Here is a 27598-nt window from a genome sequence, read left to right as displayed (position 1 = left end):
ACGGCCGGGAGGAGTTAACGAAAGTACGTTGGACTTACTATGCAAATTTCTACTAATTTGCATAAGTTTAAAACATTTTTTAAAATACTCATCTAAATTTGACTGACTCAATGAACATACTGGATGAGATCATTTGTTTTTTTACGAAAGTAATGGGGAGAAACATGCCAAAAATATTTTTGGGGTACCACAGCGCCACCTATTGGACAAAATTCAAAAAAATTTCTGTGATTGCAGATGTCATTATGACTGATATGAATTGTAATTTTCTGTATAGAATATGTATTTTTCAGGAGTAAATGGGCGAAAACGTTTAAAGCCTATTTATAGCCTATAAGCCACGCCCACTTTTTAATCATTTTCAAAATATAGCTTAAGGGTCCGATGATTAACATATGTGCCAAGTTCTGTGGAAATCCATCAAGCCGTTTAGCTGAAACAAACTTTTTGACTCTTTAGCGCCCCCTATTGGTGAATCCACACAAAATCGGGTAGATAGAGCTTACCGCTCATACTTCATAAGGGTGTAGAGTCTCATCAATTTATCTTGAGAAATGGTGAAGATATCATCAATTACCACATGTGCTAGCTAGCACACTGATTTTGACATGGTGTCATTAGCCCAATTTTCAATATTTCTGCCTTTTTCTTCATCACCAAAACTTATCTTAGTCCATAGATCATATGTACGAAGTTTGAAGTTGATTCGACGAAAAATGACAAATAGGTGATTAAAAGAAAGTTTTGAGTTTTTTGCGATCTAGCAAAAAATCTAGTTAGGCGGAAATGGGCGTGGCCAATACAAAAAAGATGGAGAATCACCCAAGGATCATGTACATATAAAGTTTATGACTGTAGGACCTACAGTTTGGGAGCTAGTAGCTGAAACGTGTTGACCTCCGCAATAGCGCCACCTAGGTGACGCGGGGTCCAAATTTTCGAATCTGAGTAGCGGTCAGGATTTTGTATCAGACTGCCATGTCAGATTTTTCCTGGCAATTTCTGGCTCCTGCCCCCATACAAACGTAGCGGAGAAGAATAATAAATAATAATGAAAAATCCGTAGAAAAACAATAGGGTTCCCTGCCCTTTGGGCTTGGAACCCTAACTAGAACTGCAAGCAGTTATCAACGGGTTCCAAGCCCCCAGCGCCAGTCGCCCACCCGCCCCGCCCTCCACTTCGCCGGTCCTCACGCGGTCCCGCCCCAAAAACACGTTCTCCCGCCGGCGTCCCGTCAGCTCACTTCAACCGGCGCAATGAAAGTAACACTCAGGATACCTCATTAAACCTGCAAAGCCTATACACATATCTTTCAGAGGCATGGCTGACTTCTCAATTGTGATTACAATGGAATTCCACTGTTTCCTTATTAAAGAACGTGAAGATTTAATGAGTGAGATTATCAAACAATGATCTAAACATCAACAGAATATTACAAATAACATAAATACTTGATAATGTCTTTAGATTTAAAAGATTTTCAACAAAAACTATGAGTTTCATTTTGTGACTTACTGACCAAATGTTTTAAAAAATCATGAAAACTACATAAATCATCATAAAATTACCAAAATATTTTCACATGGCAGTGTTAACATGCGGAATAATATGATGTTGTTTTTAAATCAGTAGACTCAAAGCTTTTTTGAAGAAAAATTGGGAAATATAACTATAAAGGTCACAACAAAAATTAAAATATTCATAAAAAATAGTGCTACTTTCTAAAATTAGGAGAAAAATCTCAGATCACCATAGGTACATGTGGAATGTTGTAATTGGCTTATATTTACTGTATACCTAAAAATCTTTCTAACAAAAATTAATTACGTTGTTGTCCAACTATACAGAAAAACTGGTAAAAAGTTAAAAATTCATTAAAAATCTATGCTTTTGTACAGAAATCTCAAAATATTCCCAGGTTGCCTCTGTGATGTGAGAATTCTTCTTATATTTTTGTTGGGGTCATAAATGAAAAACTTTACTTACAATAAAATAATATTTGCATTAGTGGCTGTAGACAAAAATATGTCCTATAATTAAACACAAGGGGGAGCTCAAATCAAGACAACATTTTTTTTCTTTTATAAACCACCTAAGAGGGAACTTTGTACCAAATTACAAGAAGATTGTGAGAAGAGAATTTGCGCTACAATTACTAGCCTAAAAATGTATTTTCATAAATATAAAGCGCAAACCTCTTTGTGGAGCTGCGGCTTTCGTGACATAAGCTCTAGCCTATCCAGTTAACACAATCTGGAAATCTTAGCCTCTTACATGCAAATAATGATTTTTAGGAAATTTTTCAAATTTGAAATTTTAAATGATCATAAACCACGCCCACTTTGATCAATCATTACCATATTGATAAAGTAGTCTTAAGACTCTAGAATGATGACAACCACTAAGTTTCGTGCAGATCCATTTAACCAGTTCAGCAGTATAATGTCTTGCTATTTATAGCGCCCCCTATTGTTTAATCAAGGTGAAAATCAAGATATACACTTGAATTGACCTTAGGTATGACTGTTATGAACAGCTTTGAAAAATGTCAAAACCTTTTGAAGTTATGCTAAAAAAACATTTTCATTCCCAAAAAATTATTTAAAAAAATCATATTAAAAAAAATAAGCAAATTATCCAAAATCCCTTCAGATCGTTTGGTCAGCCGCTCCCCCTCTCTTGTCAGGCAAAGTTGTGATGTGATTGTGTTTGACGGCCGGGAGGAGTTAACGAAAGTACGTTTGACTTACTATGCAAATTTCTACTAATTAGCATAAGTTTTAAACATTTTTTAAAATACTCATCTTAATTTGACTGAGTCAATGAACATACTGGATGAGACCATTTGCTTGTTTACTAAAATATTGAGGAGAAACATGCCAAAAACATTTTTGGGGTACAACAGCGCCAACTATTGGACAAAATTCAAACTTTTTTCTGTGATTGTAGATGTCACCATGACTGATATGATTTGTAACTTTCTGTATAGAATATGTATTTTTCATCAGTTAAAGGGCGAAAATTTTTAAAGCCTATAAGCCACGCCCACTTTTTAATCATTTTCAAAATATAGCTTAAGGGTCCAATGATTAACATATGTGCCAAGTTCTGTGGAAATCCATCAAGCCGTTTAGCTCAAACTAACTTTTTGACTCTTTAGCGCCCCCTTTTGGTGAATCCAAAAAAAATGGGGAAGATAGGGCTTACCACTCATACTTCATAAGGGTCTAGAGTCTCATCACTTTATCTTGAGATATGGTGAAGATATCATCAATTAGCACATGTGCTAGCTAGCGCACTGATTTTGACATGGTGTCATTAGCCCAATTTTCAACATTTCTGCGTTTTTCTGCATCACAACAACTTATCTTAGTCCATAGATCATATGTACGAAGTTTGAAGTTGGTTCGACGAAAAATGACGAATAGGTGATTAAAACTAAGTTTTGCATTTTTTGCGATCTAGCAAAAAATCTAGTTAGGCGGAAATGGGCGTGGCCAATACAAAAAAGATGGAGAATCATCCAAGGATCATGTACATATAAAGTTTTTGACTGTAGGACCTACGGTTTGGGAGCTAGTAGCTGAAACGTGTTGACCTCCGCAATAGCGCCACCTAGGTGACGTGGGGTCCAAATTTTCGAATCTGAGTAGCGGTCAGGATTTTCTATCAGACTGCCATGTCAGATTTTCCCTGGCAATTTCAGGCTCTTGCGCCCATATACTTTTAGCGGAGAAGAATAATAATAAATAATAAATAATAAATAATAATGAAAAATCCGTAGAAAAACAATAGGGTTCCCTGCCCTTTGGGCTTGGAACCCTAACTAGAACTGCAAGCAGTTATCAACGGGTTCCAAGCCCCCAGCGCCAGTCGCCCACCCGCCCCGCCCTCAACTTCGCCAGTCCTCACGCGGTCCCGCCCCAAAAACACGTTCTCCCGCCGGCGTCCCGTCAGCTCACCTCAACCGGCGCAATGAAAGTAACACTCAGGATACGTCATTAAAACTGCAAAGCCTATACACATCTTTCAGAGGCATGGCTGACTTCTCAATCGTGATTACAATGGAATTCCACTGTTTCCTTATTAAAGAACGTGAAGATTTAATGAGTGAGATTATCAAACAATAATCTATACATCAACAGAATATTACAAACAACATAAATACTTGATAATGTCTTTAGATTTAATTGATTTTCAACAAAAACAATGAGTTTCATTTTGTGACTTACTGACCAAATGTTTCAAAAAATCATGAAAAATACATAACTCATCATAAAATTACCAAAATATTCTCACATGGCAGTGTTGACATGTGGAATAATATGATGTTGTTTTTAAATCAGTAGACTCAAAGCTTTTTTGAAGAAAAATCAGTAAATATAACTGTAAGGGTCACAGTCAAAATTAAAATATTCATAAAAAAATAGTGCTACTTTCTAAAATTTATAGAAAAATCTCAGATCACCATAGGCACATGTGGAATGTTATAAATGTGTTATATTTACTTTGTACCTAAAAAAAACGTTCTTACAAAAATTAGTTACTTTTTGTCCAACTATACAAAAAACTGGCAAAAAGTAAAAAATTCATTAAAAATCAATGCTTTCGTACAAAAATCTCAAAATATTCCGAGATTGCCTCTGTGATGTGAGAATTCTTTTTATATTTTTGTTGGGGTCATAAATGTAAAATTGTACCTACAATAAAATAATATTTGCGTTAGTTGCTGTAGACAAAAATATGTCCTATAATTAAACACAAGGGGGAGCTCAAATCAAGACGACATTTTTTTTGTTTCATAAACCACCTAAGAGTGAACTTTGTGGCAAATGTCAAGAAGATTGTGAAAACAGAATTTGCGCTACAATTGCTAGCCTAAAAATGTATTTTTGTAAATTTAAAGCGCAAACATCTTCGTGGAGCTGCGGTTTTCATTATCTAAGCTCATGGCTATCCAGTTAACATAATCTGGAAAACGTAGCTTCTTACATGAAAATAATGATTTTTAGGAAATTTTTCAAATTTGAAATTTTAAATGATCATAAACCACGCCCACATTGATCAATCATTACCATATTGATAATGTAGTCTTAAGACTCTACAATGATGACAACCACTAAGTTTCCTGCAGATCCATTTAACCAGGTCAGCAGTATAATGTTTTGCTATTTATAGCGCCCCCTATTGTTTAATCAAGGTGAAAATCAAGACATACACTTGAATTGACCTTAGGTTTGACTGTTATGAACAGCTTTGAAAAATGTCCAAATATTTTGAAGTTATGCTAAAAAAACTTTTTCATTCCCCAAAAAATATTTCAAAAATTCATATTTAAAAAAGTAAGCAAATTATCCAAAATCCCTTCAGATCGTTTGGTCAGCCGCTCCTCCTCTCTTGTCAGGCAAAGTTGTGATGTGATTGGGTTTGACGGCCGGGAGGAGTTAACGAAAGTACGTTTGACTTACTATGCAAATTTCTACTAATTAGCATAAGTTTAAAACATTTTTTAAAATACTCATCTTAATTTGACTGAGTCAATGAACATACTGGATGAGACCATTTGCTTGTTTACTAAAATATTGAGGAGAAACATGCCAAAAAGGTTTTGGGGTACAACAGCGCCAACTATTGGACAAAATTCAAACTTTTTTCTGTGATTGTAGATGTCACTATGACTGATATGATTTGTAACTTTCTGTATAGAATATGTATTTTTCATCAGTTAAAGGGCAAAAATTTTTAAAGTCTATAAGCCACGCCCACTTTTTAATCATTTTCAAAATATAGCTTAAGGGTCCAATGATTAACATATGTGCCAAGTTCTGTGGAAATCCATCAAGCCGTTTAGCTCAAACTAACTTTTTGACTCTTTAGCGCCCCCTTTTGGTGAATCCAAACAAAATGGGGAAGGTAGGGCTTACCGCTCATACTTCATAAGGGTCTAGAGTCTCATCACTTTATCTTGAGATATGGTGAAGATATCATCAATTAGCACATGTGCTAGCTAGCGCACTGATTTTGACATGGTGTCATTAGCCCAATTTTCAATATTTCTGCGTTTTTCTGCATCACAACAACTTATCTTAGTCCATAGATCATATGTAAGAAGTTTGAAGTTGATTCGACGAAAAATGACGAATAGGTGATTAAAACTAAGCTTTGCATTTTTTGCGATCTAGCAAAAAATCTAGTTAGGCGGAAATGGGCGTGGCCAATACAAAAAAGATGGGGAATCCTCCAAGGATCATGTACATATAAAGTTTTTGACTGTAGGACCTACGGTTTGGGAGCTAGTAGCTGAAACGTGTTGACCTCCGCAATAGCGCCACCTAGGTGACGCGGGGTCCAAATTTTTGAATCTGAGTAGCGGTCAGGATTTTCTATCAGACTGCCATGTCAGATTTTCCCTGACAATTTCAGGCTCTTGCGCCCATATAGTTTTAGCGGAGAAGAATAATAATAAATAATAATAAATAATAAATAATGAAAAATCCGTAGAAAAACAATAGGGTTCCCTGCCCTTTGGGCTTGGAACCCTAATAACTAGAACTGCAAGCAGTTATCAACGGGTTCCAAGCCCCCAGCGCCAGTCGCCCACCCGCCCCGCCCTCAACTTCGCCAGTCCTCACGCGGTCCCGCCCCAAAAACACGTTCTCCCGCCGGCGTCCCGTCAGCTCACTTCAACCGGCGCAATGAAAGTAACACTCAGGATACGTCATTAAACCTGCAAAGCCTATACACATATCTTTCAGAGGCATGGCTGACTTCTCAATCGTGATTACAATGGAATTCCACTGTTTCCTTATTAAAGAACGTGAAGATTTAATGAGTGAGATTATCAAACAATCATCTATACATCAACAGAATATTACAAATAACATAAAGACTTGATAATGTCTTTAGATTTAATAGATTTTCAACAAAAACAATGAGTTTCATTTTGTGACTTACTGATCAATTGTTTTAAAAAATCATGAAAAATACATAAATCATCATAAAATTACCAAAATATTCTCACATGGCAGTGTTAACATGCGGAATAATATGATGTTGTTTTTAAATCAGTTGACTCAAAGCTTTTTTGAAGAAAAATTAGGAAATATAACTATAAAGGTCACAACAAAAATTTAAATATTCATAAAAATATAGTGCTACTTTCTATAATTAGGAGAAAAATCTCAGATCACCATAGGTACGTGTGGAATGTTGTAAATGGCTTATATTTACTGTATACCTAAAAAGTTTTCTAACAAAAATTAATTACGTTGTTGTCCAACTATACAGAAAAACTGGTAAAAAGTTAAAAATTAATTAAAAATCTATGCTTTTGTACAGAAATCTCAAAATATTCCCAGGTTGCCTCTGTGACGTGAGAATTCTTCTTATATTTTTGTTGGGGTCATAAATGTAAAACTGTACTTACAATAAAATAATATTTGCATTAGTGTCTGTAGACAAAAATATGTCCTAAAATTAAACACAAGGGGGAGCTCATATCAAGACGACATTTTTTTTGTTTCATAAACCACCTAAGAGTGAACTTTGTAGCAAATTACAAGAAGGTTGTGAGAACAGAATTTGCGCTACAATTGCTAGCCTAAAAATGTATTTTCATAAATATAAAGCGTAAACCTCAACATGGAGCTGCGGCTTTCGTGACATAAGCTCTAGCCTATCCAGCTAACACAATCTGGAAATCTTAGCCTCTTACATGCAAATAATGATTTTTAGGAAATTTTTCAAATTTGAAATTTTAAATGATCATAAGCCACGCCCACTTTGATAAATCATTACCATATTGATAATGTAATCTTAAGACTCTATAGTGATGACAACCACTAAGTTTCGTGCAGATCCATTTAGTCAGTTCAGCAGTATAATTTCTTCCCAGTTATAGCGCCCCCTATTGTTTAATCAAGTTGAAAACCAGGACATACACTTGAATTGACCTTAGGTATGACTGTTATGAACAGCTTTGAAAAATGTCAAAATCTTTTGAAGTTACTTTTAAAAAAACTTTTTCATTCTCCAAAATTTAAAAAAAAAAATCATATTAAAAAAAATAAGCAAATTATCCAAAATCCCTTCACATCTTTTGGTCAGCCGCTCCTCCTCTCTTGTCAGGGAAAGATGTGATGTGATTGAGTTTGACGGCCGGGAGGAGTTAACGAAAGTACGTTGGACTTACTATGCAAATTTCTACTAATTTGCATGAGTTTAAAACATTTTTTAAAATACTCATCTAAATTTGACTGACTCAATGAACATACTGGATGAGATCATTTGTTTTTTTACGAAAGTAATGGGGAGAAACATGCCAAAAATATTTTTGGGGTACCACAGCGCCACCTATTGGACAAAATTCAAAAAATTTTCTGTGATTGTAGATGTCATTATGACTGATATGAATTGTAATTTTCTGTATAGAATATGTATTTTTCAGGAGTAAATGGGCGAAAACGTTTAAAGCCTATTTATAGCCTATAAGCCACGCCCACTTTTTAATCATTTTCAAAATATAGCTTAAGGGTCCGATGATTAACATATGTGCCAAGTTCTGTGGAAATCCATCAAGCAGTTTAGCTGAAACAAACTTTTTGACTCTTTAGCGCCCCCTATTGGTGAATCCACACAAAATCGGGTAGATAGGGCTTACCGCTCATACTTCATAAGGGTGTAGAGTCTCATCAATTTATCTTGAGAAATGGTGAAGATATCATCAATTACCACATGTGCTAGCTAGCACACTGATTTTGACATGGTGTCATTAGCCCAATTTTCAATATTTCTGCCTTTTTCTTCATCACCACAACTTATCTTAGTCCATAGATCATATGTCCGAAGTTTGAAGTTGATTCGACGAAAAATGACGAATAGGTGATTAAAAGTAAGTTTTGAGTTTTTTGCGATCTAGCAAAAAATCTAGTTAGGCGGAAATGGGCGTGGCCAATACAAAAAAGATGGAGAATCACCCAAGGATCATGTACATATAAAGTTTATGACTGTAGGACCTACGGTTTGGGAGCTAGTAGCTGAAACGTGTTGACCTCCGCAATAGCGCCACCTAGGTGACGCGGGGTCCAAATTTTCGAATCTGAGTAGCGGTCAGGATTTTGTATCAGACTGCCATGTCAGATTTTTCCTGGCAATTTCTGGCTCCTGCCCCCATACAAACGTAGCGGAGAAGAATAATAAATAATAATGAAAAATCCGTAGAAAAACAATAGGGTTCCCTGCCCTTTGGGCTTGGAACCCTAATAATGAAAAATCCGTAGAAAAACAATAGGGTTCCCTGCCCTTTGGGCTTGGAACCCTAATAACTAGAACTGCAAGCAGTTATCAACGGGTTCCAAGCCCCCAGCGCCAGTCGCCCACCCTCCCCGCCCTCAACTTCGCCGGTCCTCACGCGGTCCCGCCCCAAAAACACGTTCTCCCGCCGGCGTCCCGTCAGCTCACTTCAACCGGCGCAATGAAAGTAACACTCAGGATACGTCATTAAACCTGCAAAGCCTATACACATCTTTCAGAGGCATGGCTGACTTCTCAATCGTGATTACAATGGAATTCCACTGTTTCCTTATTAAAGAACGTGAAGATTTAATGAGTGAGATTATCAAACAATAATCTATACATCAACAGAATATTACAAACAACATAAATACTTGATAATGTCTTTAGATTTAATTGATTTTCAACAAAAACAATGAGTTTCATTTTGTTACTTACTGACCAAATGTTTAAAAAAATCATGAAAAATACACAACTCATCCTAAAATTACCAAAATATTCTCACATGGCAGTGGTAACATGCGGAATAATATGATGTTGTTTTTAAATCAGTAGACTCAAAGCTTTTTTAAAGAAAAATTGGGAAATATAACTATAAAGGTCACAACAAAAATTAAAATATTCATAAAAAAATAGTGCTACTTTCTAAAATTAGGAGAAAAATCTCAGATAACCATAGGTACATGTGGAATGTTGTAAATGGCTTATATTTACTGTATACCTAAAAAGCTTTCTAACAAAAATTAATTACGTTGTTGTCCAACTATACAAAATAACTGGCAAAAAGTAAAAAATTCATTAAAAATCAATGCTTTTGTACAAAAATCTCAAAATATTCCCAGATTGCCTCTGTGACGTGTGTATTGTGGTCATATTTTTGTAAGATCATAAATGTAAAACTTTTCTTACAATAAAATAATATTTGCATTAGTGGCTGTAGACAAAAATATGTCCTATAATTGAACACTAGGGGGAGCTCAAATCAAGACGACATTTTTTTTGTTTCATAAACCACCTAAGAGTGAACTTTGTGGTAAATTACAAGAAGATTGTGAGAACAGAATTTGTGCCACACTTGCTAGCGTAAAAATGTATTTTTGTTAATATAAAGCGCAAACCTCTTTGTGGAGCTGCGGCTATCGTGACATAAGCTCTAGCCTATCCAGTAACCACAATCTGGAAATCTTAGCCTCTTACATGCAAATAGTGATTTTTAGGAAATTTTTCAAATTTGAAATTTTAAATGATCGTAAACCACGCCCACTTTGATCAATCATTACCATATTGATAATGTAGTCTTAAGACTCTATAGTGATGACAACCACTAAGTTTCGTGCAGATCCATTTAGCTGGTTGAGCAGTATAATTTCTTCCCAGTTATAGCGCCCCCTATTGTTTAATCAAGTTGAAAACCAGGACATACACTTGAATTGACCTTAGGTATGAGTGTTATGAACAGCTTTGAAAAATGTCAAAATCTTTTGAAGTTACGCTAAAAAAACTTTTTCATTCCCAAAAAATTATTTAAAAAAATCATATTAAAAAAAATAAGCAAATTATCCAAAATCCCTTCACAACTTTTGGTCAGCCGCTCCCCCCCTCTTGTCAGGCAAAGTTGTGATGTGATTGAGTTTGACGGCCGGGAGGAGTTAACGAAAGTACGTTTGACTTACTATGCAAATTTCTACTAATTAGCATAAGTTTAAATTATTTTTTAAAATACTCATCTAAATTTGACTGACTCAATGAACATACTGGATGAGCCCATTTGTTTTTTTACTAAAACATTGAGGAGAGACATGCCAAAACCTTTTTTGGGGTACAACAGCGCCACCTATTGGACAAAATTCAAATTTATATCTGTGATTGTAGATGTCACTATGACTGATAAAATTTGTAACTTTCTGTATAGAATATGTATTTTTCATCAGTTAAAGGGCGAAAATTTTTAAAGCCTATAAGCCACGCCCACTTTTTAATCATTTTCAAAATATAGCTTAAAGGTCTGATGATTAACATATGTGCCAAGTTCTGTGGAAATCCATCAAGCCGTTTAGCTCAAACTAACTTTTTGCCTCTTTAGCGCCCCCTTTTGGTGAATCCGAACAAAATGGGGAAGATAGGGCTTACCGCTCATACTTCATAAGGGTCTAGAGTCTCATCACTTTATCTTGAGATATGGTGAAGATATCATCAATTAGCACATGTGATAGCTAGCGCACTGATTTTGACATGTTGTCATTAGCCCAATTTTCAATATTTCTGCGTTTTTCTGCATCACAACAACTTATCTTAGTCCATAGATCATATGTACAAAGTTTGAAGTTGATTCGACGAAAAATGACGAATAGGTGATTAAAACTAAGTTTTGCATTTTTTGCGATCTAGCAAAAAATCTAGTTAGGCGGAAATGGGCGTGGCCAATACAAAAAAGATGGAGAATCATCCAAGGATCATGGACATATAAAGTTTTTGACTATAGGACCTACGGTTTGGGAGCTAGTAACTAAAACGTGTTGACCTCCGCAATAGCGCCACCTAGGTGACGCGGGGTCCAAATTCTCGAACCTGAGTAGCGGTCAGGATTTTCTATCAGACTGCCATGTCAGATTTTCCCTGGCAATTTCAGGCTCTTGCGCCCATACAGACACAGCGGAGAAGAATAATAATAATAAATAATAAATAATAAATAATGAAAAATCCGTAGAAAAACAATAGGGTTCCCTGCCCTTTGGGCTTGGAACCCTAATAATGAAAAATCCGTAGAAAAACAATAGGGTTCCCTGCCCTTTGGGCTTGGAACCCTAACTAGAACTGCAAGCAGTTATCAACGGGTTCCAAGCCCCCAGCGCCAGTCGCCCACCCGCCCCGCCCTCAACTTCGCCGGTCCTCACGCGGTCCCGCCCCAAAAACATGTTCTCCCGCCGGCGTCCCGTCAGCTCACTTCAACCGGCGCAATGAAAGTAACACTCAGGATACGTCATTAAACCTGCAAAGCCTATACACATCTTTCAGAGGCATGGCTGACTTCTCAATCGTGATTACAATGGAATTCCACTGTTTCCTTATTAAAGAACGTGAAGATTTAATGAGTGAGATTATCAAACAATAATCTATACATCAACAGAATATTACAAACAACATAAATACTTGATAATGTCCTTAGATTTAATTGATTTTCAACAAAAACAATGAGTTTCATTTTGTTACTTACTGACCAAATGTTTCAAAAAATCATGAAAAATACATAACTCATCATAAAATTACCAAAATATTCTCACATGGCAGTGTTAACATGTGGAATAATATGATGTTGTTTTTAAATCAGTAGACTCAAAGCTTTTTTGAAGAAAAATCAGTAAATATAACTGTAAGGGTCACAGTCAAAATTAAAATATTCATAAAAAAATAGTGCTACTTTCTAAAATTTATAGAAAAATCTCAGATCACCATAGGCACATGTGGAATGTTATAAATGTGTTATATTTACTTTGTACCTAAAAAAAACTTTCTTACAAAAATTAGTTACTTTTTGTCCAACTATACAAAAAACTGGCAAAAAGTAAAAAATTCATTAAAAATCAATGCTTTTGTACAAAAATCTCAAAATATTCCGAGATTGCCTCTGTGATGTGAGAATTCTTTTTATATTTTTGTTGGGGTCATAAATGTAAAATTGTACCTACAATAAAATAATATTTGCGTTAGTTGCTGTAGACAAAAATATGTCCTATAATTAAACACAAGGGGGAGCTCAAATCAAGACGACATTTTTTTTGTTTCATAAACCACCTAAGAGTGAACTTTATGGCAAATGTCAAGAAGATTGTGAAAACAGAATTTGCGCTACAATTGCTAGCCTAAAAATGTATTTTTGTAAATTTATAGCGCAAACATCTTCGTGGAGCTGCGGTTTTCAATATCTAAGCTCATGGCTATCCAGTTAACATAATCTGGAAAACGTAGCTTCTTACATGAAAATAATGATTTTTAGGAAATTTTTCAAATTTGAAATTTTAAATGATCATAAACCACGCCCACATTGATCAATCATTACCATATTTATAATGTAGTCTTAAGACTCTACAATGATGACAACCACTAAGTTTCGTGCAGATCCATTTAACCAGGTCAGCAGTATAATGTTTTGCTATTTATAGCGCCCCCTATTGTTTAATCAAGGTGAAAATCAAGACATACACTTGAATTGACCTTAGGTTTGACTGTTATGAACAGTTTTGAAAAATGTCCAAATATTTTGAAGTTATGCTAAAAAAACTTTTTCATTCCCCAAAAAATATTTCAAAAATTCATATTTAAAAAAGTAAGCAAATTATCCAAAATCCCTTCAGATCGTTTGGTCAGCCGCTCTTCCTCTCTTGTCAGGCAAAGTTGTGATGTGATTGGGTTTGACGGCCGGGAGGAGTTAACGAAAGTACGTTTGACTTACTATGCAAATTTCTACTAATTAGCATAAGTTTAAAACATTTTTTAAAATACTCATCTTAATTTGACTGAGTCAATGAACATACTGGATGAGACCATTTGCTTGTTTACTAAAATATTGAGGAGAAACATGCCAAAAACGTTTTTGGGGTACAACAGCGCCAACTATTGGACAAAATTCAAACTTTTTTCTGTGATTGTAGATGTCACTATGACTGATATGATTTGTAACTTTCTGTATAGAATATGTATTTTTCATCAGTTAAAGGGCAAAAATTTTTAAAGTCTATAAGCCACGCCCACTTTTTAATCATTTTCAAAATATAGCTTAAGGGTCCAATGATTAACATATGTGCCAAGTTCTGTGGAAATCCATCAAGCCGTTTAGCTCAAACTAACTTTTTGACTCTTTAGCGCCCCCTTTTGGTGAATCCAAACAAAATGGGGAAGATAGGACTTACCGCTCATACTTTGTAAGGTTCTAGAGTCTCATCAATTTATTTTGAGAAATGGTGAAGATATCATCAATTAACACATGTGCTAGCTAGCGCACTGATTTTGACATGGTGTCATTAGCCCAATTTTCAATATTTCTGCATTTTTCTTCATCACAACAACTTAGCCTAGTCCATAGATCACATGTACGAAGTTTGAAGTTGATTCGACGAAAAATGTCGAATAGGTGATTAAAACTAAGTTTTGCATTTTTTGCGATCTAGCAAAAAATCTAGTTAGGCGGAAATGGGCGTGGCCAATACAAAAAAGATGGAGAATCAATCAAGGATCATGTGCATATAAAGTTTTTGACTGTAGGACCTACGGTTTGGGAGCTAGTAGCTGAAACGTGTTGACCTCTGCAATAGCGCCACCTAGGTGACCCGGGGTCCAAATTTTCGAATCTGAGTAGCGGTCAGGATTTTCTATCAGACTGCCATGTCAGATTTTTCCTTGCAATTTCAGGCTCTTGCGCCCATACAGACACAGCGGAGAAGAATAATAATAATAAATAATAACTAGAACTGCAAGCAGTTATCAACGGGTTCCAAGCCCCCAGCGCCAGTCGCCTACCCGGCCCCGCCCTCCACTTCGCCAGTCCTCACGCGGTCCTGCCCCAAAAACACGTTCTCCCGCCGGCGTTCGTCAGCTCACTTCAACCGGCGCAATGAAAGTAACACTCAGGATACGTCATTAAACCTGCAAAGCCTATACACATATCTTTCAGAGGCATGGCTGACTCCTCAATCGTGATTACAATGGAATTCCACTGTTTCCTTATTAAAGAACGTGAAGATTTAATGAGTGAGGTTATCAAACAATGATCTATACATAAACAGAATATTACCAATAACATAAACACTTGATAATGTCTTTAGATTTAAAAGATTTTCAACAAAAACTATGAGTTTCATTTTGTGACTTACTGAACAAATGTTTTAAAAAATCATGAAAAATACATAAATCATCCTAAAATTACCAAAATATTCTCACATGGCAGTGTTAACATGCGGAATAATATGATGTTGTTTTTAAATCAGTAGACTCAAAGCTTTTTTGAAGAAAAATTGGGAAATATAACTATAAAGGTCACAACAAAAATAAAAATATTCATAAAAAAATAGTGCTACTTTCTAAAATTAGGAGAAAAATCTCAGATCACCATAGGTACATGAGGGATGTTATAAATGGCTTATATTTACTGTATACCTAAAAAGCTTTCTAACAAAAATTAATTACGTTGTTGTCCAAATATACAGAAAAACTGGTAAAAAGTTAAAAATTCATTAAAAATATACGCTTTTGTACAGAAATCTCAAAATATTCCCAGGTTGCCTCTGTGATGTGAGAATTCTTCTTATATTTTTGTTGGGGTCATAAATGTAAAACTGTACTTACAATAAAATAATACTTGCATTAGTGGCTGTAGACAAAAATATGTCCTATAATTAAACACTAGGGGGAGCTCAAATCAAGACGACATTTTTTTTTGTTTCATAACCCACCTAAGAGTGAACTTTGTGGCAAATTACAAGAAGATTGTGAGAACAGAATTTGCGCTACAATTGCTAGCCTAAAAACGTATTTTCGTAAATATAAAGCGCAAACCTCTTTGTGGAGCTGCGGCTTTCGTGACATAAGCTCTAGCCTATTCATTTAACACAATCTGGAAATCTTAGCCTCTTACATGCAAATAGTGATTTTTAGGAAATTTTTCAAATTTGAAATTTTAAATGATCATAAACCACGCCCACTTTGATCAATCATTACCATATTGATAATGTAGTCTTAAGACTTTATAGTGATGACAGCCACTAAGTTTCGTGCCGATCCATTTAGCCGGTTCAGCAGTATAATTTCTTCCCAGTTATAGCGCCCCCTATTGTTTAATCAAGTTGAAAACCAGGACATACACTTGAATTGACCTTAGGTATGACTGTTATGAACAGCTTTGAAAAATGTCAAAATCTCTTGAAGTTACGCTAAAAAAACTTTTTCATTCCCAAAAAATTATTTAAAAAAATCATATTTAAAAAAATAAGCAAATTATCGAAAATCCCTTCACATCTTTTGGTCACCCGCTCCTCCTCTCTTGTCAGGGAAAGTTTTGATTTGATTGAGTTTGACGGCCGGGAGGAGTTAACGAAAGTACGTTGGACTTACTATGCAAATTTCTACTAATTTGCATAAGTTTAAAACATTTTTTAAATTACTCATCTAAATTTGACTGACTCAAAGAACACATTGGAATAGATCATTTAATTTTTTTACAAAAGAAATGGGGAGAAACATGCCAAAAATATTTTTGGGGTACCAGAGCGCCACCTATTGGACAAAATTCAAAAAATTTTCTGTGATTGTAGATGTCACGATGACTGATATGAATTGTAATTTTCTGTATAGAATATGTATTTTTCATGAGTAAAAGGGCGAAAATTTTTAAAGCCTATAAGCCACGCCCACTTTTTAATCATTTTCAAAATATAGCTTAAGGGTCCGACGATTAACATATGTGCCAAGTTCTGTGGAAATCCATCAAGCCGTTTAGCTGAAACAAACTTTTTGACTCTTTAGCGCCCCCTATTGGTGAATCCAAACAAAATGGGGTAGATAGGACTTACCGCTCATACTTTGTAAGGTTCTAGAGTCTCATCAATTTATTTTGAGAAATGGTGAAGATATCATCAATTAACACATGTGCTAGCTAGCGCACTGATTTTGACATGGTGTCATTAGCCCAATTTTCAATATTTCTGCATTTTTCTTCATCACAACAACTTAGCCTAGTCCATAGATCACATGTACGAAGTTTGAAGTTGATTCGACGAAAAATGTCGAATAGGTGATTAAAACTAAGTTTTGCATTTTTTGCGATCTAGCAAAAAATCTAGTTAGGCGGAAATGGGCGTGGCCAATACAAAAAAGATGGAGAATCAATCAAGGATCATGTGCATATAAAGTTTTTGACTGTAGGACCTACGGTTTGGGAGCTAGTAGCTGAAACGTGTTGACCTCTGCAATAGCGCCACCTAGGTGACCCGGGGTCCAAATTTTCGAATCTGAGTAGCGGTCAGGATTTTCTATCAGACTGCCATGTCAGATTTTTCCTTGCAATTTCAGGCTCTTGCGCCCATACAGACACAGCGGAGAAGAATAATAATAACTAGAACTGCAAGCAGTTATCAACGGGTTCCAAGCCCCCAGCGCCAGTCGCCTACCCGGCCCCGCCCTCCACTTCGCCAGTCCTCACGCGGTCCCGCCCCAAAAACACGTTCTCCCGCCGGCGTTCGTCAGCTCACTTCAACCGGCGCAATGAAAGTAACACTCAGGATACGTCATTAAACCTGCAAAGCCTATACACATATCTTTCAGAGGCATGGCTGACTCCTCAATCGTGATTACAATGGAATTCCACTGTTTCCTTATTAAAGAACGTGAAGATTTAATGAGTGAGGTTATCAAACAATGATCTATACATCAACAGAATATTACCAATAACATAAACACTTGATAATGTCTTTAGATTTAAAAGATTTTCAACAAAAACTATGAGTTTCATTTTGTGACTTACTGAACAAATGTTTTAAAAAATCATGAAAAATACATAAATCATCCTAAAATTACCAAAATATTCTCACATGGCAGTGTTAACATGCGGAATAATATGATGTTGTTTTTAAATCAGTAGACTCAAAGCTTTTTTGAAGAAAAATTGGGAAATATAACTATAAAGGTCACAACAAAAATAAAAATATTCATAAAAAAATAGTGCTACTTTCTAAAATTAGGAGAAAAATCTCAGATCACCATAGGTACATGTGGGATGTTATAAATGGCTTATATTTACTGTATACCTAAAAAGCTTTCTAACAAAAATTAATTACGTTGTTGTCCAAATATACAGAAAAACTGGTAAAAAGTTAAAAATTCATTAAAAATATACGCTTTTGTACAGAAATCTCAAAATATTCCCAGGTTGCCTCTGTGATGTGAGAATTCTTCTTATATTTTTGTTGGGGTCATAAATGTAAAACTGTACTTACAATAAAATAATACTTGCATTAGTGGCTGTAGACAAAAATATGTCCTATAATTAAACACTAGGGGGAGCTCAAATCAAGACGACATTTTTTTTGTTTCATAACCCACCTAAGAGTGAACTTTGTGGCAAATTACAAGAAGATTGTGAGAACAGAATTTGCGCTACAATTGCTAGCCTAAAAACGTATTTTCGTAAATATAAAGCGCAAACCTCTTTGTGGAGCTGCGGCTTTCGTGACATAAGCTCTAGCCTATTCATTTAACACAATCTGGAAATCTTAGCCTCTTACATGCAAATAGTGATTTTTAGGAAATTTTTCAAATTTGAAATTTTAAATGATCATAAACCACGCCCACTTTGATCAATCATTACCATATTGATAATGTAGTCTTAAGACTTTATAGTGATGACAGCCACTAAGTTTCGTGCCGATCCATTTAGCCGGTTCAGCAGTATAATTTCTTCCCAGTTATAGCGCCCCCTATTGTTTAATCAAGTTGAAAACCAGGACATACACTTGAATTGACCTTAGGTATGACTGTTATGAACAGCTTTGAAAAATGTCAAAATCTCTTGAAGTTACGCTAAAAAAACTTTTTCATTCCCAAAAAATTATTTAAAAAAATCATATTTAAAAAAATAAGCAAATTATCGAAAATCCCTTCACATCTTTTGGTCAGCCGCTCCTCCTCTCTTGTCAGGGAAAGTTTTGATGTGATTGAGTTTGACGGCCGGGAGGAGTTAACGAAAGTACGTTGGACTTACTATGCAAATTTCGACTAATTTGCATAAGTTTAAAACATTTTTTAAATTACTCATCTAAATTTGACTGACTCAAAGAACACATTGGAATAGATCATTTGTTTTTTTACAAAAGAAATGGGGAGAAACATGCCAAAAATATTTTTGGGGTACCAGAGCGCCACCTATTGGACAAAATTCAAAAAATTTTCTGTGATTGTAGATGTCACGATGACTGATATGAATTGTAATTTTCTGTATAGAATATGTATTTTTCATGAGTAAAAGGGCGAAAATTTTTAAAGCCTATAAGCCACGCCCACTTTTTAATCATTTTCAAAATATAGCTTAAGGGTCCGACGATTAACATATGTGCCAAGTTCTGTGGAAATCCATCAAGCCGTTTAGCTGAAACAAACTTTTTGACTCTTTAGCGCCCCCTATTGGTGAATCCAAACAAAATGGGGTAGATAGGACTTACCGCTCATACTTTGTAAGGTTCTAGAGTCTCATCAATTTATTTTGAGAAATGGTGAAGATATCATCAATTAACACATGTGCTAGCTAGCGCACTGATTTTGACATGGTGTCATTAGCCCAATTTTCAATATTTCTGCATTTTTCTTCATCACAACAACTTAGCCTAGTCCATAGATCACATGTACGAAGTTTGAAGTTGATTCGACGAAAAATGTCGAATAGGTGATTAAAACTAAGTTTTGCATTTTTTGCGATCTAGCAAAAAATCTAGTTAGGCGGAAATGGGCGTGGCCAATACAAAAAAGATGGAGAATCAATCAAGGATCATGTGCATATAAAGTTTTTGACTGTAGGACCTACGGTTTGGGAGCTAGTAGCTGAAACGTGTTGACCTCTGCAATAGCGCCACCTAGGTGACCCGGGGTCCAAATTTTCGAATCTGAGTAGCGGTCAGGATTTTCTATCAGACTGCCATGTCAGATTTTTCCTTGCAATTTCAGGCTCTTGCGCCCATACAGACACAGCGGAGAAGAATAATAATAATAAATAATAAATAATAAATAATGAAAAATCCGTAGAAAAACAATAGGGTTCCCTGCCCTTTGGGCTTGGAACCCTAACTAGAACTGCAAGCAGTTATCAACGGGTTCCAAGCCCCCAGCGCCAGTCGCCCACCCGCCCCGCCCTCAACTTCGCCAGTCCTCACGCGGTCCCGCCCCAAAAACACGTTCTCCCGCCGGCGTCCCGTCAGCTCACTTCAACCGGCGCAATGAAAGTAACACTCAGGATACGTCATTAAACCTGCAAAGCCTATACACATATCTTTCAGAGGCATGGCTGACTTCTCAATCGTGATTACAATGGAATTCCACTGTTTCCTTATTAAAGAACGTGAAGATTTAATGAGTGAGATTATCAAACAATCATCTATACATCAACAGAATATTACAAATAACATAAAGACTTGATAATGTCTTTAGATTTAATAGATTTTCAACAAAAACAATGAGTTTCATTTTGTGACTTACTGATCAATTGTTTTAAAAAATCATGAAAAATACATAAATCATCATAAAATTACCAAAATATTCTCACATGGCAGTGTTAACATGCGGAATAATATGATGTTGTTTTTAAATCAGTTGACTCAAAGCTTTTTTGAAGAAAAATTAGGAAATATAACTATAAAGGTCACAACAAAAATTTAAATATTCATAAAAAAATAGTGCTACTTTCTATAATTAGGAGAAAAATCTCAGATCACCATAGGTACGTGTGGAATGTTGTAAATGGCTTATATTTACTGTATACCTAAAAAGTTTTCTAACAAAAATTAATTACGTTGTTGTCCAACTATACAGAAAAACTGGTAAAAAGTTAAAAATTAATTAAAAATCTATGCTTTTGTATAGAAATCTCAAAATATTCCCAGGTTGCCTCTGTGACGTGAGAATTCTTCTTATATTTTTGTTGGGGTCATAAATGTAAAACTGTACTTACAATAAAATAATATTTGCATTAGTGTCTGTAGACAAAAATATGTCCTAAAATTAAACACAAGGGGGAGCTCATATCAAGACGACATTTTTTTTTGTTTCATAAACCACCTAAGAGTGAACTTTGTAGCAAATTACAAGAAGGTTGTGAGAACAGAATTTGCGCTACAATTGCTAGCCTAAAAATGTATTTTCATAAATATAAAGCGTAAACCTAAACATGGAGCTGCGGCTTTCGTGACATAAGCTCTAGCCTATCCAGCTAACACAATCTGGAAATCTTAGCCTCTTACATGCAAATAATGATTTTTAGGAAATTTTTCAAATTTGAAATTTTAAATGATCATAAGCCACGCCCACTTTGATAAATCATTACCATATTGATAATGTAATCTTAAGACTCTATAGTGATGACAACCACTAAGTTTCGTGCAGATCCATTTAGCCAGTTCAGCAGTATAATTTCTTCCCAGTTATAGCGCCCCCTATTGTTTAATCAAGTTGAAAACCAGGACATACACTTGAATTGACCTTAGGTATGACTGTTATGAACAGCTTTGAAAAATGTCAAAATCTTTTGAAGTTACTCTAAAAAAACTTTTTCATTCTCCAAAATTTTTAAAAAAAATCATATTAAAAAAAATAAGCAAATTATCCAAAATCCCTTCACATCTTTTGGTCAGCCGCTCCTCCTCTCTTGTCAGGGAAAGATGTGATGTGATTGAGTTTGACGGCCGGGAGGAGTTAACGAAAGTACGTTGGACTTACTATGCAAATTTCTACTAATTTGCATAAGTTTAAAACATTTTTTAAAATACTCATCTAAATTTGACTGACTCAATGAACATACTGGATGAGATCATTTGTTTTTTTACGAAAGTAATGGGGAGAAACATGCCAAAAATATTTTTGGGGTACCACAGCGCCACCTATTGGACAAAATTCAAAAAAATTTCTGTGATTGTAGATGTCATTATGACTGATATGAATTGTAATTTTCTGTATAGAATATGTATTTTTCAGGAGTAAATGGGCGAAAACGTTTAAAGCCTATTTATAGCCTATAAGCCACGCCCACTTTTTAATCATTTTCAAAATATAGCTTAAGGGTCCGATGATTAACATATGTGCCAAGTTCTGTGGAAATCCATCAAGCCGTTTAGCTGAAACAAACTTTTTGACTCTTTAGCGCCCCCTATTGGTGAATCCACACAAAATCGGGTAGATAGGGCTTACCGCTCATACTTCATAAGGGTGTAGAGTCTCATCAATTTATCTTGAGAAATGGTGAAGATATCATCAATTACCACATGTGCTAGCTAGCACACTGATTTTGACATGGTGTCATTAGCCCAATTTTCAATATTTCTGCCTTTTTCTTCATCACCACAACTTATCTTAGTCCATAGATCATATGTACGAAGTTTGAAGATGATTCGATGAAAAATGACGAATAGGTGATTAAAAGTAAGTTTTGAGTTTTTTGCGATCTAGCAAAAAATCTAGTTAGGCGGAAATGGGCGTGGCCAATACAAAAAAGATGGAGAATCACCCAAGGATCATGTACATATAAAGTTTATGACTGTAGGACCTACGGTTTGGGAGCTAGTAGCTGAAACGTGTTGACCTCCGCAATAGCGCCACCTAGGTGACGCGGGGTCCAAATTTTCGAATCTGAGTAGCGGTCAGGATTTTGTATCAGACTGCCATGTCAGATTTTTCCTGGCAATTTCTGGCTCCTGCCCCCATACAAACGTAGCGGAGAAGAATAATAAATAATAATGAAAAATCCGTAGAAAAACAATAGGGTTCCCTGCCCTTTGGGCTTGGAACCCTAATAAACTAGAACTGCAAGCAGTTATCAACGGGTTCCAAGCCCCCAGCGCCAGTCGCCTACCCGGCCCCGCCCTCCACTTCGCCAGTCCTCACGCGGTCCTGCCCCAAAAACACGTTCTCCCGCCGGCGTTCGTCAGCTCACTTCAACCGGCGCAATGAAAGTAACACTCAGGATACGTCATTAAACCTGCAAAGCCTATACACATATCTTTCAGAGGCATGGCTGACTCCTCAATCGTGATTACAATGGAATTCCACTGTTTCCTTATTAAAGAACGTGAAGATTTAATGAGTGAGGTTATCAAACAATGATCTATACATAAACAGAATATTACCAATAACATAAACACTTGATAATGTCTTTAGATTTAAAAGATTTTCAACAAAAACTATGAGTTTCATTTTGTGACTTACTGAACAAATGTTTTAAAAAATCATGAAAAATACATAAATCATCCTAAAATTACCAAAATATTCTCACATGGCAGTGTTAACATGCGGAATAATATGATGTTGTTTTTAAATCAGTAGACTCAAAGCTTTTTTGAAGAAAAATTGGGAAATATAACTATAAAGGTCACAACAAAAATAAAAATATTCATAAAAAAATAGTGCTACTTTCTAAAATTAGGAGAAAAATCTCAGATCACCATAGGTACATGAGGGATGTTATAAATGGCTTATATTTACTGTATACCTAAAAAGCTTTCTAACAAAAATTAATTACGTTGTTGTCCAAATATACAGAAAAACTGGTAAAAAGTTAAAAATTCATTAAAAATATACGCTTTTGTACAGAAATCTCAAAATATTCCCAGGTTGCCTCTGTGATGTGAGAATTCTTCTTATATTTTTGTTGGGGTCATAAATGTAAAACTGTACTTACAATAAAATAATACTTGCATTAGTGGCTGTAGACAAAAATATGTCCTATAATTAAACACTAGGGGGAGCTCAAATCAAGACGACATTTTTTTTTGTTTCATAACCCACCTAAGAGTGAACTTTGTGGCAAATTACAAGAAGATTGTGAGAACAGAATTTGCGCTACAATTGCTAGCCTAAAAACGTATTTTCGTAAATATAAAGCGCAAACCTCTTTGTGGAGCTGCGGCTTTCGTGACATAAGCTCTAGCCTATTCATTTAACACAATCTGGAAATCTTAGCCTCTTACATGCAAATAGTGATTTTTAGGAAATTTTTCAAATTTGAAATTTTAAATGATCATAAACCACGCCCACTTTGATCAATCATTACCATATTGATAATGTAGTCTTAAGACTTTATAGTGATGACAGCCACTAAGTTTCGTGCCGATCCATTTAGCCGGTTCAGCAGTATAATTTCTTCCCAGTTATAGCGCCCCCTATTGTTTAATCAAGTTGAAAACCAGGACATACACTTGAATTGACCTTAGGTATGACTGTTATGAACAGCTTTGAAAAATGTCAAAATCTCTTGAAGTTACGCTAAAAAAACTTTTTCATTCCCAAAAAATTATTTAAAAAAATCATATTTAAAAAAATAAGCAAATTATCGAAAATCCCTTCACATCTTTTGGTCACCCGCTCCTCCTCTCTTGTCAGGGAAAGTTTTGATTTGATTGAGTTTGACGGCCGGGAGGAGTTAACGAAAGTACGTTGGACTTACTATGCAAATTTCTACTAATTTGCATAAGTTTAAAACATTTTTTAAATTACTCATCTAAATTTGACTGACTCAAAGAACACATTGGAATAGATCATTTAATTTTTTTACAAAAGAAATGGGGAGAAACATGCCAAAAATATTTTTGGGGTACCAGAGCGCCACCTATTGGACAAAATTCAAAAAATTTTCTGTGATTGTAGATGTCACGATGACTGATATGAATTGTAATTTTCTGTATAGAATATGTATTTTTCATGAGTAAAAGGGCGAAAATTTTTAAAGCCTATAAGCCACGCCCACTTTTTAATCATTTTCAAAATATAGCTTAAGGGTCCGACGATTAACATATGTGCCAAGTTCTGTGGAAATCCATCAAGCCGTTTAGCTGAAACAAACTTTTTGACTCTTTAGCGCCCCCTATTGGTGAATCCAAACAAAATGGGGTAGATAGGACTTACCGCTCATACTTTGTAAGGTTCTAGAGTCTCATCAATTTATTTTGAGAAATGGTGAAGATATCATCAATTAACACATGTGCTAGCTAGCGCACTGATTTTGACATGGTGTCATTAGCCCAATTTTCAATATTTCTGCATTTTTCTTCATCACAACAACTTAGCCTAGTCCATAGATCACATGTACGAAGTTTGAAGTTGATTCGACGAAAAATGTCGAATAGGTGATTAAAACTAAGTTTTGCATTTTTTGCGATCTAGCAAAAAATCTAGTTAGGCGGAAATGGGCGTGGCCAATACAAAAAAGATGGAGAATCAATCAAGGATCATGTGCATATAAAGTTTTTGACTGTAGGACCTACGGTTTGGGAGCTAGTAGCTGAAACGTGTTGACCTCTGCAATAGCGCCACCTAGGTGACCCGGGGTCCAAATTTTCGAATCTGAGTAGCGGTCAGGATTTTCTATCAGACTGCCATGTCAGATTTTTCCTTGCAATTTCAGGCTCTTGCGCCCATACAGACACAGCGGAGAAGAATAATAATAATAAACTAGAACTGCAAGCAGTTATCAACGGGTTCCAAGCCCCCAGCGCCAGTCGCCCACCCGCCCCGCCCTCAACTTCGCCAGTCCTCACGCGGTCCCGCCCCAAAAACACGTTCTCCCGCCGGCGTCCCGTCAGCTCACTTCAACCGGCGCAATGAAAGTAACACTCAGGATACGTCATTAAACCTGCAAATCCTATACACATCTTTCAGAGGCATGGCTGACTTCTCAATCGTGATTACAATGGAATTCCACTGTTTCCTTATTAAAGAACGTGAAGATTTAATGAGTGAGATTATCAAACAATAATCTATACATCAACAGAATATTACAAACAACATAAATACTTGATAATGTCTTTAGATTTAATTGATTTTCAACAAAAACAATGAGTTTCATTTTGTGACTTACTGACCAAATGTTTCAAAAAATCATGAAAAATACATAACTCATCATAAAATTACCAAAATATTCTCACATGGCAGTGTTGACATGTGGAATAATATGATGTTGTTTTTAAATCAGTAGACTCAAAGCTTTTTTGAAGAAAAATCAGTAAATATAACTGTAAGGGTCACAGTCAAAATTAAAATATTCATAAAAAAATAGTGCTACTTTCTAAAATTTATAGAAAAATCTCAGATCACCATAGGTACATGTTGAATGTTGTAATTGGTTTATATTTACTGTATACCTAAAAAACTTTCTAACAAAAATTAATTACGTTGTTGTCCAACTATACAGAAAAACTGGCAAAAAGTTAAAAAATCATTAAAAATCAATGCTTTCGTACAAAAATCTCAAAATATTCCGAGATTGCCTCTGTGATGTGAGAATTCTTTTTATATTTTTGTTGGGGTCATAAATGTAAAATTGTACCTACAATAAAATAATATTTGCGTTAGTTGCTGTAGACAAAAATATGTCCTATAATTAAACACAAGGGGGAGCTCAAATCAAGACGACATTTTTTTTTGTTTCATAAACCACCTAAGAGTGAACTTTATGGCAAATGTCAAGAAGATTGTGAAAACAGAATTTGCGCTACAATTGCTAGCCTAAAAATGTATTTTTGTAAATTTAAAGCGCAAACATCTTCGTGGAGCTGCGGTTTTCAATATCTAAGCTCATGGCTATCCAGTTAACATAATCTGGAAAACGTAGCTTCTTACATGAAAATAATGATTTTTAGGAAATTTTTCAAATTTGAAATTTTAAATGATCATAAACCACGCCCACATTGATCAATCATTACCATATTGATAATGTAGTCTTAAGACTCTACAATGATGACAACCACTAAGTTTCGTGCAGATCCATTTAACCAGGTCAGCAGTATAATGTATTGCTATTTATAGCGCCCCCTATTGTTTAATCAAGGTGAAAATCAAGACATACACTTGAATTGACCTTAGGTTTGACTGTTATGAACAGCTTTGAAAAATGTCAAAATCTTTTGAAGTTACGCTAAAAAAACTTTTTCATTCCCAAAAAATGATTTAAAAAAATCATAATAAAAAAAATAAGCAAATTATCCAAAATCCCTTCACATCTTTTGGTCAGCCGCTCCTCCTCTCTTGTCAGGGAAAGTTGTGATGTGATTGAGTTTGACGGCTGGGAGGAGTTAACGAAAGTACGTTGGACTTACTATGCACATTTCTGCTAATTTGCATAAGTTTAAAACATTTTTTAAAATACTCATCTAAATTTGACTGACTCAATGAACACACTGGATGAGATTATTTGTTTTTTTACGTAAGAAATGGGGAGAAACATGCCAAAAATATTTTTGGGGTACCACAGCGCCACCTATTGGACAAAATTCAAAAATTTTTCTGTGATTGTAGATGTCACTATGACTGATAAGAATTGTAATTTTCTGTTTAGAATATATATTTTTCATGAGTAAAAGGGCGAAAAATTTTAAAGCCTATAAGCCACGCCCACTTTTTAATCATTTTCAAAATGTAGCTTAAGGGTCCGATGACTAACATATGTGCCAAGTTCTGGGGAAATCCATCAAGCCGTTTAGCTCAAACAAACTTTTTGACTCTTTAGCGCCCCCTATTGGTGAATCCAAACAAAATGGGGTAGATAGGGCTTACCGCTCATACTTCATA

The 27598-nt window shown here is 35.3% G+C and overlaps 1 protein-coding gene across 4 annotated transcripts in view; it reads right to left on the bottom strand.

Annotated features, from left to right (window-relative positions):
- rtn4a (reticulon 4a) overlaps window positions 1-27598 on the bottom strand; it is a 170828-nt gene that overhangs the window by 69017 nt on the left and 74213 nt on the right. The gene's annotated exons all lie outside the window — the stretch shown is intronic.

The sequence above is a fragment of the Nothobranchius furzeri genome, chromosome 12 (assembly GCF_043380555.1).
Source record: "Nothobranchius furzeri strain GRZ-AD chromosome 12, NfurGRZ-RIMD1, whole genome shotgun sequence".
In the NCBI taxonomy this organism is placed as follows: Eukaryota; Metazoa; Chordata; class Actinopteri; order Cyprinodontiformes; family Nothobranchiidae; genus Nothobranchius; species Nothobranchius furzeri.
Note: the sequence above shows the minus strand (reverse complement) of the source record. Positions and strands in the feature narration are given on the sequence as shown.